Source organism: Chionomys nivalis, chromosome 15 (genome assembly GCF_950005125.1).
Source record: "Chionomys nivalis chromosome 15, mChiNiv1.1, whole genome shotgun sequence".
NCBI lineage: Eukaryota > Metazoa > Chordata > Mammalia > Rodentia > Cricetidae > Chionomys > Chionomys nivalis.
Window position 1 is genome coordinate 11,707,103 of NC_080100.1, and position 15,896 is coordinate 11,722,998.

Below are 15,896 nucleotides of genomic sequence, written 5' to 3' on the forward strand. Positions count from 1 at the left end.
CTGCGCTAACTTGTTTAATAAACAAGCTTGGGACAGAGCTGAGTAACAGATGTTGTTGGTAGGCTCCCTATGTCATTCATATGGGCTGTTGTGACTTTAGAAGGACATGTTTCCATCTAAGGATATACTGTTTGATGTTTTCCGGGTAAATGTAAGATTACTTTTTTTTTTTTTTTTTTTTTTTTTTTTTTTTTGGCCAATAGCATGTTCTCATTTAGTTCCTTGTCTCCCTCCCCCTCAATTTCCAATAAGGGGTCCCTTTTATTTGATTAAAGTATCTGTGTCTATCTGAGGTTGGAGCCTCTCTCAGGGAAGGCGTCTCTTCTGAGCAATGGACTGGGAATTGTCATCTGATACAATATCTATTTTCCAGAAGCCATTAGTTTCCAACAAACTGTTCAGATATATGTTTAGCATTGCTTTAATGTAGGAGAATGGAATAGTTCTTATTGTTAAAAAATTCACAGCTTTATAATCAGTGTTGGTCAGCTTTTGCCAACTTAGCTCAAACCTAGACACACCTGAAAGAAGAAATCTCAAGTGAGGCATTGCCTCCATTAGATTGGCTTGTGGACCATCCCAGGAAGGGGGACCTGGCCTATGCATAAAAGCAGGCTGAGCAAGCCAGAGGAAGCAAGTCAATCAACTGCATCCTTCTATGGTCTCCGCTTCAGTTCCTGCCTTTAGGTTCCTGCCTCGAGTTTCTGTCTAGACATCCTTGGATAATGGACAATAACTTATGAGCCAAATGAAGCTTTTCCTCTCCCAAGTTGCTTTTTGTCAGTGTTTATCACAGAAACACAGAAGGATGCTCAATTGTACCACAAGGACATGTTCTCAACTATGTTCATAGCAGCATTATTTGTCATAGCCAGAACCTGGAAACAACCTAAATGTCCCTTGACTGAAGAATGGATAAGGAAAATGTGGTACATTTACACAATGGAGTAAAAACACAACGGAAAAAAAATGACAATTTGAAATTTGCAGGCAAATGGATAGATCTAGAAAACATCATATTGAGTGAGGTAACCCAGACCCAGAAAGACAAATATATATACTCACTCATAAGTGACTTTTAGATATAAAGCAAAGAAAAACCAGCATACAATTCACAATCCCAGAGAACCTAGACAACAAAGAAGACCCTAAGAGAGACATACATGATCTAATCTACATGGGAAGTAGAAAAGGACAAGATCTCCTGAGTAAAACGGGAACATGGGGACCATGGGAGAGGATAGAAGGGGAGAGGGGAGGAAGGAAAGGGAGTAAAAAAGTATATAGCTCAATAAAAACAATTTTAAAAAAGAAAAAGAGATAGTATTTTGATTCATAAATAGGAAGCCTAAGTGAGTATGTTACTTATCTACTATGAGATCCTGGAAGGGATTATTTATTCAGGAGATAAACAGTGAACATCAAAATGAACAAAAGTCTCCATTGCTCCCTGAAGTTTGCCTAGAAGCTCCAGAGCTCTCTAGACCCTAAAAGGGTGTCCCATTTAAGCAGAGTGTTCTCTATAGGCCTGGAACAGATGGGTAGTGTACCTCTGGTCACATTTCCAGGACACACCCAAGCCGTTCCTCTTACTTGGTTACCCGAAGAGAAGCAGTCTTCAACTCAAGCGGAGTAAAAGCGCTTGAGGGGGAAGCAGAGCCATTTCTGCCCACACTGACTATTCCAGGCTTCTTATTTATCCATTCCACAAGTGTTTATTCAATGCCTGCTGAGTCACCCTGCGATGGCTTCTGGGATCCAGAGGTGGAAAGGCAGGGTGCCACCCTCCTGGAAATGATGAACTAGTGGGGAGACAGTTAAATACTTCTTCTTCCTTGTGAGTACCTACTGTGAGTGCTGCCGCCCAAGCTGACGGTTTAGGAGGCTTGGATTGGCATCCTGCTCACCAGCCCGAGCAGTTTGATGGCTTTGCGCCTCAACTTCCATGTTTGCAAAATGGGCATGAACAGTAGTCTTATCTCTCTCATGAGGCTAGGAAGTGCTGTAGTGAGAATGTTGAGTAAACTCAAAACCACAGAGGCTAAAAGGTGTCTCTCTTTAGCCTCAGGGAAGGAAAGAATCTAAGGACAGCTGTGGTCACTTTTCTCCTCTGAAAGCCTCCAGCATTAGGATGTAGGTCAATGAACTGCCTCATCTTTATCAGCAATCCTTGCTTGGGAATGGAGGACTTTTACCTTTTTTTAAGTTTGGGGTAGGAGAAGCAAGATCACAGAGCGAGGAAGGGTCTTGGCTTTCTTGGCTTGTAGATCAACATCCTCATCCCTTTGCTTCCCTTTGAAGTAATACAATGGACTTTTGATCCCTCCTCCTAGGGGAGGAGGTCAGTGTAGAGCCAGCAAGGGTGCTCCCCCCCACTCTCGGCAACATTCCTACCTCCTACCAAACCCCAGGTTCCTCCTGGGAGCCATGCGATTAGATAAATCCACTCTCACCCGTGGGTTGAAGAGAACAATCCCAAATCATGAGGACTGGCAAGGACAAGATGGAAATTTGAATTACCTTTCACTATCTAGACAGTCTGTCTGTTGTAGAAACAGAAGAACAAAGTAAATATGTTTCTGTTGTGTTGCCACAGAGAAATTTAGAACAAGAAGACAGGAGAGAAAGAGGGAGAGGAGAAAAAGAAAATGCAATATACATACGTACACACATACATACATACAAACATACATAATACATGTGTGTATATTTATGTATATATATATATAAAAATTTATTTGATCATAAAGAAGCACAATATTGTTTGTGGGAAGTAAATGGAACTGGAGAACATCATGTTAAGTGAAACCAAGCCAGCTCATAGAGGTATCTTCACATGTTCTCTCTCATGCAGTATTTTTTCTAAAGTTTTATTTTTATTTTTTGCACGTGCCTGTGTGAGAGTGTATGCCCCCATGTGCATAAGCACCTACAGAGGTCAGACAGAAGAGGGTATCAGACACTTTGGAACTGGAGTTCCAGCCAGTTGGGAGCTGCTCGACACAGGTATAGGCAATCCTACTCGATCCCCTGCAAGAGTAGTATGTGTTCTTCATGCTGTGGTTTCTCTCCAGCCCAAGTTGGACTCTTTTTAGGGTGTGTGACGTGGAAGTAGCTAAAGGACTATCAAGGATAAGGAAGTAGAGTGGGGGTGGGGAATGGGATAGTATAATAGAAGAGGCAAACACTGCATGTCGTAGGCATGTATGGGAATATCACAATGAAATACTGCACACTTACTATAAGCTAATATAAAAAGTCATAAGGCAGTCTGGAGGCTTCCTGGCATGCTTAGGTCTCCAAACCAGGATAAGCTACTCCTCCAAGTCTCTGTATTTCCACTGCCACCCCAAGGAGCTGCTCATTCCCTCTTAGTCACTTCTACTACAGTTTTTGTGGGGGAAACAGTCCTGCTTCGAATTTAGAGTATGCAATCACCTCAAGGTATACAGCTTGGGGGGTCAGCTCTCATAGTTCTGTATCTACAGACATCATCTTTGACAAAGGGATGAGATTATATGCACTCTGTAATTTGTACTACTTCACTTTTCAATGTGGTCATCAACACAACATCTTATCAGCACACATTTAAATAAAAACTGTAGAATTTATGACCACTTTAAAAGCACATGAAAGAAACAGAAAGTAGGGTTGCTGTGATGGCTCAGTCAGAAAAAAGAACTTGCCTTGTAAGTGTACTTGGGTTCCTAGCACCCATTTAATGCTGAGGAGACAGAATAGCCTGCCTGTAATTCTAGCTCTCCAGAGGGCAACACAGGATCCCTGAGGGAAGCTGGTTAGCTGGAAGATGAACTGATGAGCTCTGGGATTAAGTGTCAGTAAATTAGAGGGGCAGTTATTGATGGAGGTACTAGAATCCAACCTCTGGCATCCATAGGCAGGCAGGCAGGCAGACAGACAGGCAGGCAGACAGACAGACAGACAGACAGACAGACAGACACATTATTGATAGGTGTGCCCTGCAAGCCTAGATCTTGTTGCATTTTTGAATCTGGAAAATGTGCAAAGGTTTGCTCCTTTAGGAAACCAAAATACTGATGGTCTTGTGTGTGTGTGTGTTCATGTGGAAGGCAGAGGTTGATGTTAAGTGTCTTCCACTATCACTTCTTCACCTAATACTTTTTTAGGCAGGGTCTCTCTTTAAATGCAGAACACACCATTTTGGCTCCACTGGCTGGCCAGAGACACCCTGGGATCCCCCGCCTCTGCCCTTCCCAAGTGCTGGGGTTACAGATGCCGTGCCCACGTGCCCTGTCTTTACATGTGTGCTGGGGATAAGAACTCAGGTCCTCATGCCTGTGCAGACAAAGCTTTACCATTGAGTCCTTTCCTCAATCTGCTTGATTTAAAACAAAACAAAAAAATAATAATTTTCATCATTTTCAGCATCATCCCAGGGGCTTCCTGCATTCACAAAGCTGCACAACATCAGGACCAAACACCATGCAGTCATTTTCAAGAGCTTCGGTCATGCAAAACGAGTGAGGGGTCACGTGTGTGTGTGTGTGTGTGTGTGTGTGTGTGACAGCTGCTAGAGCCACATTGACACTGTGGTCCACCATTAAGACTCTAGCCCACACAATTTCCAATTTGGATTAATATCTTAAATTTAAACATCACTTTCTCTTAAAAATTCCCCTTAGAATACTGGACTGTCCTTTCTTAGTAGTGTTTCCAGAAGACTCACAGCCCAAGGGACACTGGGAGTCGAAATCTCCCAACACAGCCTGATCTCTGTAATGTTTTCAAGGCTTTAATTAGCTCCTTACCCTAGTTTCTTTAGCTAGTGTTTTGTTGGCACCTTGAGATCATTCCAGTGACCTGAAATCTCATCAGGTTTGTTCTAAGGAAAATGAGAGCAATATACCCGTCAGCTTCTCGCTGTTTTCTCGTTTTGTTTTGGTTAGAATAGAAATATCAAGAGAATCAGCTATTGTTCCCCTTATATGAAAAAGCCATAATTCAGCAAAAGGTTACTTTTCCTTGTCAAAATCTTCATAATTATCATTTGTGTTGACAGATAATGAGGTGGAAGCACAGAGAACTTAGCTGGGACTCTAGCAGGCAACAGCTTCCAGAGCCCACTACTAATCGCTGGAAGGCAGTGCTTAGCAGGCAGTGGTCTCCAGAGCCCACCCCTAACCACTGGGGACCAGTGCTCAGCAGGTAGAGCACATCCCTAGCCACTAGGGACAGTGCTCAGCAGGTAGAGCCCATCCCTAACCACTGGAGACAGTGCTCAGCAGACAGTGGTCTCCAGAGTTCACCCTTACGCACGCACGGGAAGCAGCCCCTTCAGGCTAATCAGTGATTCTTCTCCTCCCGTGATGATTCCTCCCAGAATTCCTAGTTCAACAGGAAAATTAGTGTGCAGAGAAGAAAGGTGTAAATGAACTGGGAAGAGAAGCCTGAGTTTGGTTTCTAGTCCTTTCTCAGTCTCCCTCTGTGAAGTGGATATACGGGATAGCTCTGGGTACCAAGAAGTGATACACTCGGAGAAATTGGCATAAAGAAGTCAATAAGCATTAGTACTTGTTGTATATGAAGTGTTTCCCTGATGCTCTCGTATTGAACGTTTGATCCTCGATGCCGGGGTGGGGCTTCTGGGAATTGAAGGGATCATGAGTTTCTCGCTTCGTCAGTGGATTAATCCTGGGGTATATTCGTGATCTGACGGCACTGTTTGGAAAGTGGTGGCAATGTTGGGCGGTGAGGCCTGTGGCAGGAAGTGGATCCCTGAGTGAAACACACGCCTTTGAAGGATGCATTCTGTCCTCCACCTCTTCCTCTCTGTCTGCCTGCTTCCGGCTGCCACAAGGTAAGGAGTTTTTTCTCCACTGTGTCCTGCTGTCATATGGAGCCTCATCTCAGGCCAATAGCAATAGATTCAGCCAATCCTAGACTGAGACCTCCAAATTTACCGTGGGCCATACCTTTAAATGGTTTCTCCCAGATACGTTGTCATGGCAAAAACAAACAACCAAACAAACCAAAACCCCCAAATCTGGCTTACACAATTTCCTGTTGCTGCTTGAAGGTAGACGGAACTGAGTGCCAGGAGTCTTAGACAGCCAGTGAGCTAACTTTCTTATATTGTAGTTCTCTCTATGTACAATAGAAACAACCATACATACATTTCAGAGTAATTGATGGGGTACATAGGACATTATCTGACAGATTACAGAGCCTGAACAAATAGAAGTCTTCATCAATATTAGCTACAGGAAACCCTAAGTTCTGTATGTAAGCACTATTTTATAAAGGAGATTTTCCCTGTCATTAAGCAAAGGATAAGATAAGAGCCCAAGTTCCATATCTAAGCCAGGGATAACTCTCTTGACCAAATCCCTTCAAGTGGTTTATCCATTCCTAAAGCCCCCCGCGTATATATCATTTCCAAAAGTCCTGTTATCACCACCACTAAAGCCACCATCATTCTAGCAGGGGAAATAGCAAACACCAGAACCAGTCAACCAAATTCCAGGGTGCTTACGTGAGCCTGGCCAGGATGGAGCTAGGAATGGGAAGCACAGCATGCAGAAGCCATGCGGTGGACGTCAACAGAACTGTGGATGAGCACCACAGATACGTGTTTTCTGAAGGTGGCCATGCTGTCGGCTTCTATTTATACCGTGTCTGTGTGGGGACATGATCTGGAAGGCGCCCTGCTGAGGATGCGAGAGGTTGCAAGACAGTCCTGAAATCTGTCAGGAAAGCATGCTCGATACTCTCACACAGGACCACAAAGCAAAAGGTCTTATTCCAATTCAAAGTCACTGAAAGCAAGCAAGCTGAGGAACACTAAGGGTGAAATAACATTGTAGGCCATTTAGAAGCTTGAATTGTAGTACTGTGGGTGAGTCAGGGAAAATCCCCAAATAGCAGCCTGGATTAAGATTTCTTTCTTTCTATTTTTTTTTTCCCAGGTGATGTGATGTTATGTTAAAACAATGACTTCCACACCCTGCTGTACCAAGCGTTAAAAATAGCACTTGGAGTTTTTGTTAGCAGCTCTCTTGGGCATCGGCTTCAGTACTAACCACCTTTGTACACAGAACCGCTTTGCTTAGGAAAAGGGAAGTTGAAAGTCGCACAGAGTGGTAAAAATCATACAGGAAGAAAACCATGGCAGCTTACGTCGACCCCCAGGAACACTTGAAGACTTCTCCTGCGTTACTCCTCCTCTGCCCCGCGCTTTCACAAAACTGTTCGCAGTTCCCACACCGACTCTGTTGTGTCATGGAGGGGAGGCTGGAGAGGGAGAGCTCCCCTTGGGGGCTAGGCCTGCAGTTTGCTGTGCGGCCTTGGCATGCTAAGTAAAAGCTGTTTGATTAGGTCGTAGGACTGACGCTAGGCGTCGCAGATACAACCCCAACCTCCAACTCCTGAAACCACTTTCATCGCGGAGGTATTGCTAGCGTGATCCGTTTTCTGGATGTTTCATTTCCGTCTGAGAAAAACCTCGAAACTTCACTGTGCAGTCTGTTGAACAACCCACCAATATCCTCCTGTGTCTGGGACTAATTTGCCGCTGCTAGGGTAGCATGTGTAGAGGGAAGAGGTTCTTCAAGCGTGGTTTCTGCACCAGCAGCATCAGTACCACCGGAGAACGTGTAGACTAGCATATTCACACAGACCTGCGGGTCCTAAAGCCACTGGGACTGTTTTCCAGGGGCTTCGGGTTCGACATAGATGGATTATTTTTATAATTTGGAAATTTTATCCTATCACTCCAATGAATCAAAATTCTGTGTAAAGCCTGACGAAGAAACCCTGCCACTGATTTCCTCCTTATACTCTCCCATACAGCTTAGATATCTGGAGTCACCTATCATAGTAGATCTTTAACAGGGAGATACCGCAAACTGCCTTTCCCACACCTTTAAAGTGTTCTGTTCTATTACAAAGTTTAAAAGCCTTAACAAAGGAGGAGATTAAAGTGCCCTCACACGGTCTGCAGACACGTGGATCTATAGATTATTTATAGTCCTTGCTCAGTGAGTAATGAGAACGGCTGCAGGACTGAGAGATACATCTGGTCAACCAGAGATGAGTGAAATCACAGGTAGACTCGTCCCTTCTCCAGCAGAGCATGAGAACTTGAATGTGTGTGTCTGTAGGGTCAGCTGACTTTGACAGGACTTGTTGGTTGAAGAATGACCCAGTGTTTCCCAGAGCTGTCTGATACTCAGCAGAGCAGGGAGCCAATTTAGCGTTTGGCAGAATGGTGTTGCTATTAACCAGGGTAGGTGGGAAAGCTTACACCACGGAGATGGGCAGACCCTGTAACTGAGGACTTACATACCTATGTAGATTTATGAGAACACAAGGTTCGTAAATACCTATTGGCTGAGCTCATCTACTCAAGATTGAAGACTTGTAATTATGAGCCTGGAAAGGTGTGCTAGGGCTTAAGATCACACACTGCTCTGGCAGAGGCAGAGGACTGGAATTTGATTCCCAACACCCATACCAGGCTGTCCACCACTGTCCGTAACTCCAGCTCTGCAGAGGGTCAGGGATCCAATACCCAGTTCTGGTCTCTATGAGCACCTACCGTCATACAGCCACATAGACACACACATACATATCACACGTACATATCCACAAATAAAAATAAATCTTAAAAATGGAAAGGATAGAAGAGGACCTGCTGGGGGACTTCTTCGTGCAACCTGACTGCTGTTGGCTTTGCTCTAGCAATAAATCCTCTATCAGTTTCTGAACACTTCAGTACAGACCATCTAGGTATCTATCAGTCACTCTTGTGTCCTGCTGGCCACCACCTGTTGTTACTGCCAAGAGAGAGACCTAAAGAGTATCAGAACTGGAGGGCTTGGCCACCTGAGGGACCCCTGGTCCATGCTTTGTCTCCTCCTTGCAGTTAGCTCTCATGCCAACTACAGGACCGTAGCTTTCAGTGAAAGGACTGTCTTCATTTGATTTAGGACATCACTGGCTCTGCTGCATCAGGTCTCCAGATGTGCTCCAGTCTCAGACTTAGGTCAAGTTCAAATGAGGACGCCTTCTTCTAATTAGTCTATAGGTGATTTATTGAGTTGCTATTTTTGTGTTTTTTGCTTACGATATCCTCAAGACCTTTTTAAAAATAAAACAGAGATGTTGCAGACTCAGCTCCTAAATCCTGGCTTATTGGTTATAGTTGACCTGGCAATTTTTAAAATAAGTTCTGAAGTGTGATGGGCCATTAGAAATCACTTTTGTGCTAGATGACTAAAATGCCACAAAATAATTCATAATACACTTTGGTTTTATTGCATTTTTTTTTTTTTAGTGCTGGGAATGGAACTCAGAGCTTCATGCACTGTAGACAAATGTTCATATAACATCCTTTTACAAATGTTGTATAGAAAAAGTCCTCCGGTGCCAAAATCATAGAGAGAAGTAGAAGCCCGTCTATTGAGTACACAAGTTATTTCTGTGTCTGCTGGTGACCAGGTCTGAGAGTGCCAGGATGTCAATCAGTGGGAAACTACTGCCTTCATTAGTTAGCATCAGATGCATGAACAAAAGTGTTAGTCTACAAGCACATTGCTGAGATGAATCCGTGTTGCTGTATAATGTCATTCTAAGATTTCTTGATTACACCACGATATTCTTGCTCACTCTCCTGTGATAGGACATTGGGAAGTTCTAAGGTTTCTATTCCTTTAAAAAAGATTTAATTTGTGTGTGTGCGAGTGCGTGTGTGTGTGTGTGTGGGGGGGGTTGCCCTTGGAGGCTAGAAAAAGACACTGAATTCCCTGGAGCTGTGAGCAGTCTGATGTGGGTGCTGGGAGCTGAACTCTGGTCTACTGTATGGGGAAGGACAAACGCTCTTAGCCACCGAGCCATCTTTTTAGTCCTATGATTTTTATCCTTATGCACTTATGAATATGTATCCAAATGTCTCTCAGCATACATCAGCCACATTTCTTCTGAAGAACAGTGTATTTTAAGCAGAACTCCCAAGTTCATTTCACTTGCTGTCTTCCCTGGGATACACATCAGCAACTGGATTGTACACAGCATTCCACTGCTCTGGTTAAAAGCAGATGCTGTGTACACACACCAGCTGTAAAACATGGACTCTTTCTGGAGAGAATTTAAACACTCTTGATTTTATATCTTTGTGCCATATAAGAAAAATCAACAAAATTCACTAAAATTTGAATTTTTATGTTTATTTGGGGGTATGTTTTTCTATTGTTCATCACCTTATTGTTTTTTATTTTCAAATTATTATTATTTTTTTGAGATGGGATCTTATTGTGTAGCCCTGACTGGGCTTCAACTCCCTAGGTAGATCAGGCTATCTAATTTACAGAGCTCCATCTCCCCGCCCCTGTCTCCGAGTGTGAGGGATAAATGTATGTGCTACCACATCTTGGGTTTGAACTAATCCTGGGAGATTTCCAGTGTTTGGTGTCTGGCGCTCCATTCCTCAGCTGAGTAGCCTGCTATTTGGGAAGGCTTTGGTCAGTAACAACGAGTTAGTGAGTCAACTCGAATGAGTCTCCCTTTTCCTACCAAGTGCCTAACCTAATATAGAACAGAACACTCACTTCCTCCATCTGGAAGCTGCTTTTTCTCTTGTTGGATGCTGTTTTCAAAACACTGTGAGCATACACCTCTGGAACTGGTTACAACTCCAAGCGCAACAGCGGGTTCAAGTGAGATTATTGCCAAGTAAGTTGGGAGCCAAGCTGGGCGCCCAGTGAGAAGAAGTCAAGATGGGTCTCTGGGAGAAAGCAACGCCTCGCTTCAGATGGTCACATGTCCATAGCACTTGTCACAGATTCTCTCTCTGTCTAAAAGATCGTCCAGGGGCAATTTCTAACAAATCCACATATCTTAATGTTTCTCTCTGAGGCAGGAAGTGATATGTTTGTTTCCTGGCTGTACAGCTGGGCTTTTAAATTCAAAGTCCAGGATAGAGTCTCAATGAGTCCATTTTCAAAACCATTTTGTTCACATATGTTTGTGTGTGACTTTAACGGGAAATTTTTTGGGTGTTCCTTGTACAACAAATAAAGAAACAACAACGACAACAAAAGTCACCCCCCCAAACAAAAAACTCTGTGCTTGTGGTGATTTTGAGTGAGATGTACCCCATAGTCTTGGGTATTTGAATACTTGGTCCCCAGTTGGTGGCACTGTTTGGGGAGCTTAGGAGATGCGGTCTTATTGGAAGAAGTGTGTCAATGGGTGCAGGTTGTGAGGTTTTAAAAGCCGTATATCTTCTAATTTACTCCTTTTTGTTTCCTGCTTTTGGTTTAAAATATGAGCTCTCAGTTTAATACCCTAACTGTCACGTCTGTTTCCCTGCTGTGACGGTGGTGGACCCTTAGACTTAGCACTGAACTGTCTGCCCAGACAAGTCCTTCCTTCTATAGTCGTCATGGTCATGGTGTTCATTGCAGCAATAGAAAAGTGTGCAAGACAGTGCGAGTGCTATAACTTTAACTTCATTTGTAATTAGGAGAGCATGGTGTGCAGACTCTCTTGGCAGCCTGAAATTCGATGCTTCACCTCATGTACAAATCTGAGGGTATTGGAGGTATCTTTCCAACTCTGAAGTTCTATCCTACAAAATCCCTTTTACTGTCCAGGTTAAAAACAAACTATCAACCAAACCTACACACTTTAAAATGGGTTGCACTGGGGAAGTAACATAACAGTGGAGCGTTTGGCTAGCACACACAAGGTCCTTGAGCTCAAATCTCAGCACTGGAAAAGAAAAATGAAATCAAAATAAAATTTAAATGTTGAAAGCTGGGGAAGGCAGTCTGTAGGGTGACAATGTGTAATAATACAGGGGCATGAAAATGTCATTCATTTTTGGTATGCTAACCAAAAATTATTTTTAAATATTTATTTATTTATTATGTATACAATATTCTGTCTGTGTGTATGCCTGCAGGCCAGAAGAGGGCACCAGACCTCATTACAGATGGTTGTTAGCCACCATGTGGTTGCTGGAAATTGAACTCAGGACCTTTGGAAGAGCAGACAATGCTCTTAACCTCTGAGCCATCTCTCCAGCCCCCCAAAATTATTTTTAAATGTTGTAAGATAATTTGGGGTGCTTGAGGGACTTGCTCATTGATTTTTATAAAATAAAAACTTGCTACAATATTATTATGAATAGCATATATATTGGTATCATGTAAGTCAATGTCTGGGGCTAGAGAAACGGATCAGTGGTTACAAGATATTGCTGTTCCAGGGACCTAAGTTCAGTTCACGGCATGCATGTCGGGTGGCTCACAACCACCTGTGATCAAACTCCAGGACTCCGACATCCTCTTCCAGCCTCTGTAGGTACCCATACACAAACGGCACTCTCCCCCAAACCCTACAAAAAGAAAGTCAAAATCTATTTGTCACGCACACAAAACCCTACAAAACAGAAAGTCAAAATCTGTTTGTCAACCTGAACTAATTTTAGAAATGTCTCATATTTTCTACACAAAGCATTAAAAACTGTTGATGTGGTGGCTGGAGAGATGGCTCAGAGGAATAGAGCACTGGCTGCTCTTCCAGAGGTCCTGAGTTCAATTCCCAGCAACCACATGGTGGCTCACAACCATCTGTAATAAGATCTGGTGTCCTCTTCTGTACTGCAGGATACATGAAGGAAGAAACCTATATACATAATAAATAAAAATCTTTTAAAAAAAACTGTTGATGCAATAAACAAGAGAGGAAAAATGAGACCTTTCTCTGTTAGTATTTGTTTCTCAATTTGGTGATAGACACACATTTGTAAGGGCCGTTTTTAAAAATTTCTACTTTTTCTCATTTTCATGCCAAATCCAGTTCCCACTCTCCCCCCCACCCCCGCTCCCTCCACCTTCCCCCCTATCCCATCCCCATCCACTCCTCAGAGAGGGTAAGACTTTCTATAAGGAGTAAACAAAGTCTAGCACATTGCTTTGAGGCAGGATCAAGACCCCCCTCCCCATATATCTAGACTGAGTAAGGTATCTCTCCAAAGAGAATGGGTTCCAAAAAGCCAGTACAAACACTAGGGATTAATCCTGGTGCCAGTGCCAGAGACCCTACAGTCTGTCCCAGAAGGCTGGGGTCTTAACAGGCAGAGATACATTAGACGGAGCTTAATACCAGTGGATCTCTCTGCCAGCCACTTCACAGTGGGTTTCCTGATAAGTTCTGCTAAGGACTGGGACATTGCTACATTTTTTTGCTGAGTTTATCAGTCAGGCGACTCTGTATCGGCACGGAAAGCTAACTGTGCATCACCCTTTAAGGCACACTCATAGGAAAGGCACATTCCACCTCCTATTATAGAGGTTTATAGACTGGAAGGAGCCAGTCACAGCAGGATCGCCTCTTGGGTCACCCACATGGTCTCCCCGCAGTGCAGTGAGGTCATCTGCTTGGGAGAGAGACCCTGTGTTGTAGGATATAGCTTGAGTTTCCTTGGAACACACTGGTCAGCCCAGGCTGTGTAGAGCATATTAATGCTTACCTGGAGCAAAAAGCAAGCAAAGATCAAGTATAAATCAAAGTAAATCCAGTAAGGAAAAACTCCCCAATACTCTTGGCACCTTCCTAAGAGAGGGAAGTGTAGCAGCTGCCCAGGAACTGGATCCTCGTGACTTCCAGGCCTTGGGAAATGTTGCTGCCATCGACAAATCTTCCCTCAAAGAGAAGGTGGTGCCATCCTAGATCTCCCTTCGTCTACTCATTTATTCTATCTTCTCTCCATTCCAAATACTTCTCAGGACAACTGTACTCCAACAGACAGCTAACTCGACACATTGCCTGGTTTTCTGCCCTATTGTTCTTCTCTTCAAATTGGAACTCTTTGAGTGAGGTAGAACGGAATGATACGTCAGACACCAGACACTGCGACTCGTAAGGAGACAGACACATCCAATAAGTGTCCTAGAAATACGTGTGAAGAATGCTACTAGGCTGGAAAATTTAGCACAATGCCTAGAATGTCTAGGAAGGTTGCCCAGGCCTGGGCTGCATGCTAAGGTGGAGCTGGAATGTCTGATTGGAGTTGTGGTTTGGAATCCAAGGCTCCACAGTGTTTCCTTTGGGTGGTGCAATGGTCTTCCACTGTTTGTTTCTTTCTGGCTGAGTGAAAGTTTCCACGAAACTTTATCATTTCAGCTACGCATGTTTGTGTGAATGGCTGTGTGTGTGTGTGTGTGTGTGTGTCAGAGGTTGCCCTCTGGTGCCTTCATCACCTTCCATTTTATTTTTTGAGACAGGGTCTCTACTGGAACCTGAATTTGGCTAGACTGGCCAACAGGACACATGACCCTCTGCCTCTGTATTCCTAGAACTGGGGTTATAAGCATATCCTTAATACAACAATAATAACAATCACGTTTGAGTTCGAGGGATTGAACTTGGATCTTCAGGCTTGCCTGGGGAACATTCCATAGATTGAGCCATCTCCGTAGTTCTTGGGTTTGTGTTTTTAATAAGTGTTTGTGACTGTTTTTTAAAGCTAGGTTCTAAAGCAAAAGCTGTTCCCAACTCAAGGAGCATACACATAGCTGGATGGATTTAAATATCAGTTTCGTGATAAATTAAAAAGAAATTGTTTTAATTGTTCTCTTGATTTTGTTGACATGGGAAGGACAATGCAGGACACACATTCTTATTTGATGAAGCAAACGCTGTCAACAATAGCATGACCTCACTCCACAGGTTCACACTACTAATGGTGGTGCCAAGTTTTGTTTCCAAGCTTTTGAGTTCTTGGGACAGTGTGCACAACACGCACAACAATACCACTAGCAGTGTGGGAAAAGCTAACGGTGGTTATCAGATCTCAAAGGCCACAGATGAGAAAAACTCTTCTTTGTTCAGTACTTATTGGTAAGAGGGAATACAGCTATTAAACTTTGTGCATGTGTGTGAATAGTGCTTGGCTTTCAAAGTCGCTTTTGTGTAGAAAGCTTGGGGACCTTTTCCGCTAGTACAGTGGTTTTCAACCTTTCTGATGCTGTGGCTCTTTAATACAGTAGTTCCTCATGTTGTGCTGACTCTCAATCACAAAATTATTTCCATTGCTACATCATGACTGTAATTTTGCTACTGTAATGTATTACAATTTATTTATTTTATTTACAATGTGAATATCTGCTGGGCAGTGGTGGCACACACCTTTAATCCCAGCACTCGGGAGGCAGAGGCAGGCGGATCTCTGGGAGTTCGAGGCCAGCCTGGTCTACAAGAGCTATTTCTAGGACGGGCACCAAAGCTACAGAGAAACCCTGTCTCGAAAAACAAACAAACAAACAAACAAACAAAAAAAAAGTGAATATCTGATTCGCAAGCCCTGTGAGAGGGTCGCCACCTGCAGCTTGAGAGCCACTGATCGGGGACACGATGACCTCTTGTCACCATGGGCTATTGGACAAGGACACTACTGATACTGCTCTCAGGATGTGGAAAGTTACAACAATACGGATGTAGCAATTTTTTCTTCTGTAGAAACAGTGAGGGATCATGGGATTATCTGTGTTTTTCCCAGCATATCGCTGTGGTATTCATTGAACTTTACTGGGGAATTTGTTTTTTTAACTCAGATTGATTACTTCTTAGCAGGAGAAGCAACTCATATTTTTTCCTGAAGCACTCTGGGAATTGTGCAATTTATATTGACATACTTTCGGTTTCTGGAATTTCATGAGCTCTAAGTGAACAAAGATGCGGTTTCTGGTGAGCAGTGCTGAGCCCGCAGCAACAGAATGCAGAGGTTACAATGTCTGGACCTGGCTCAGACTACTCCTATAAATCCATGAATTGTAAAAATAGAACTTTAGGTAAAGTGGGCGATGAAGTCATTGCTGGGACAATTAAAAAATACAAACTTTTAAAAAAAT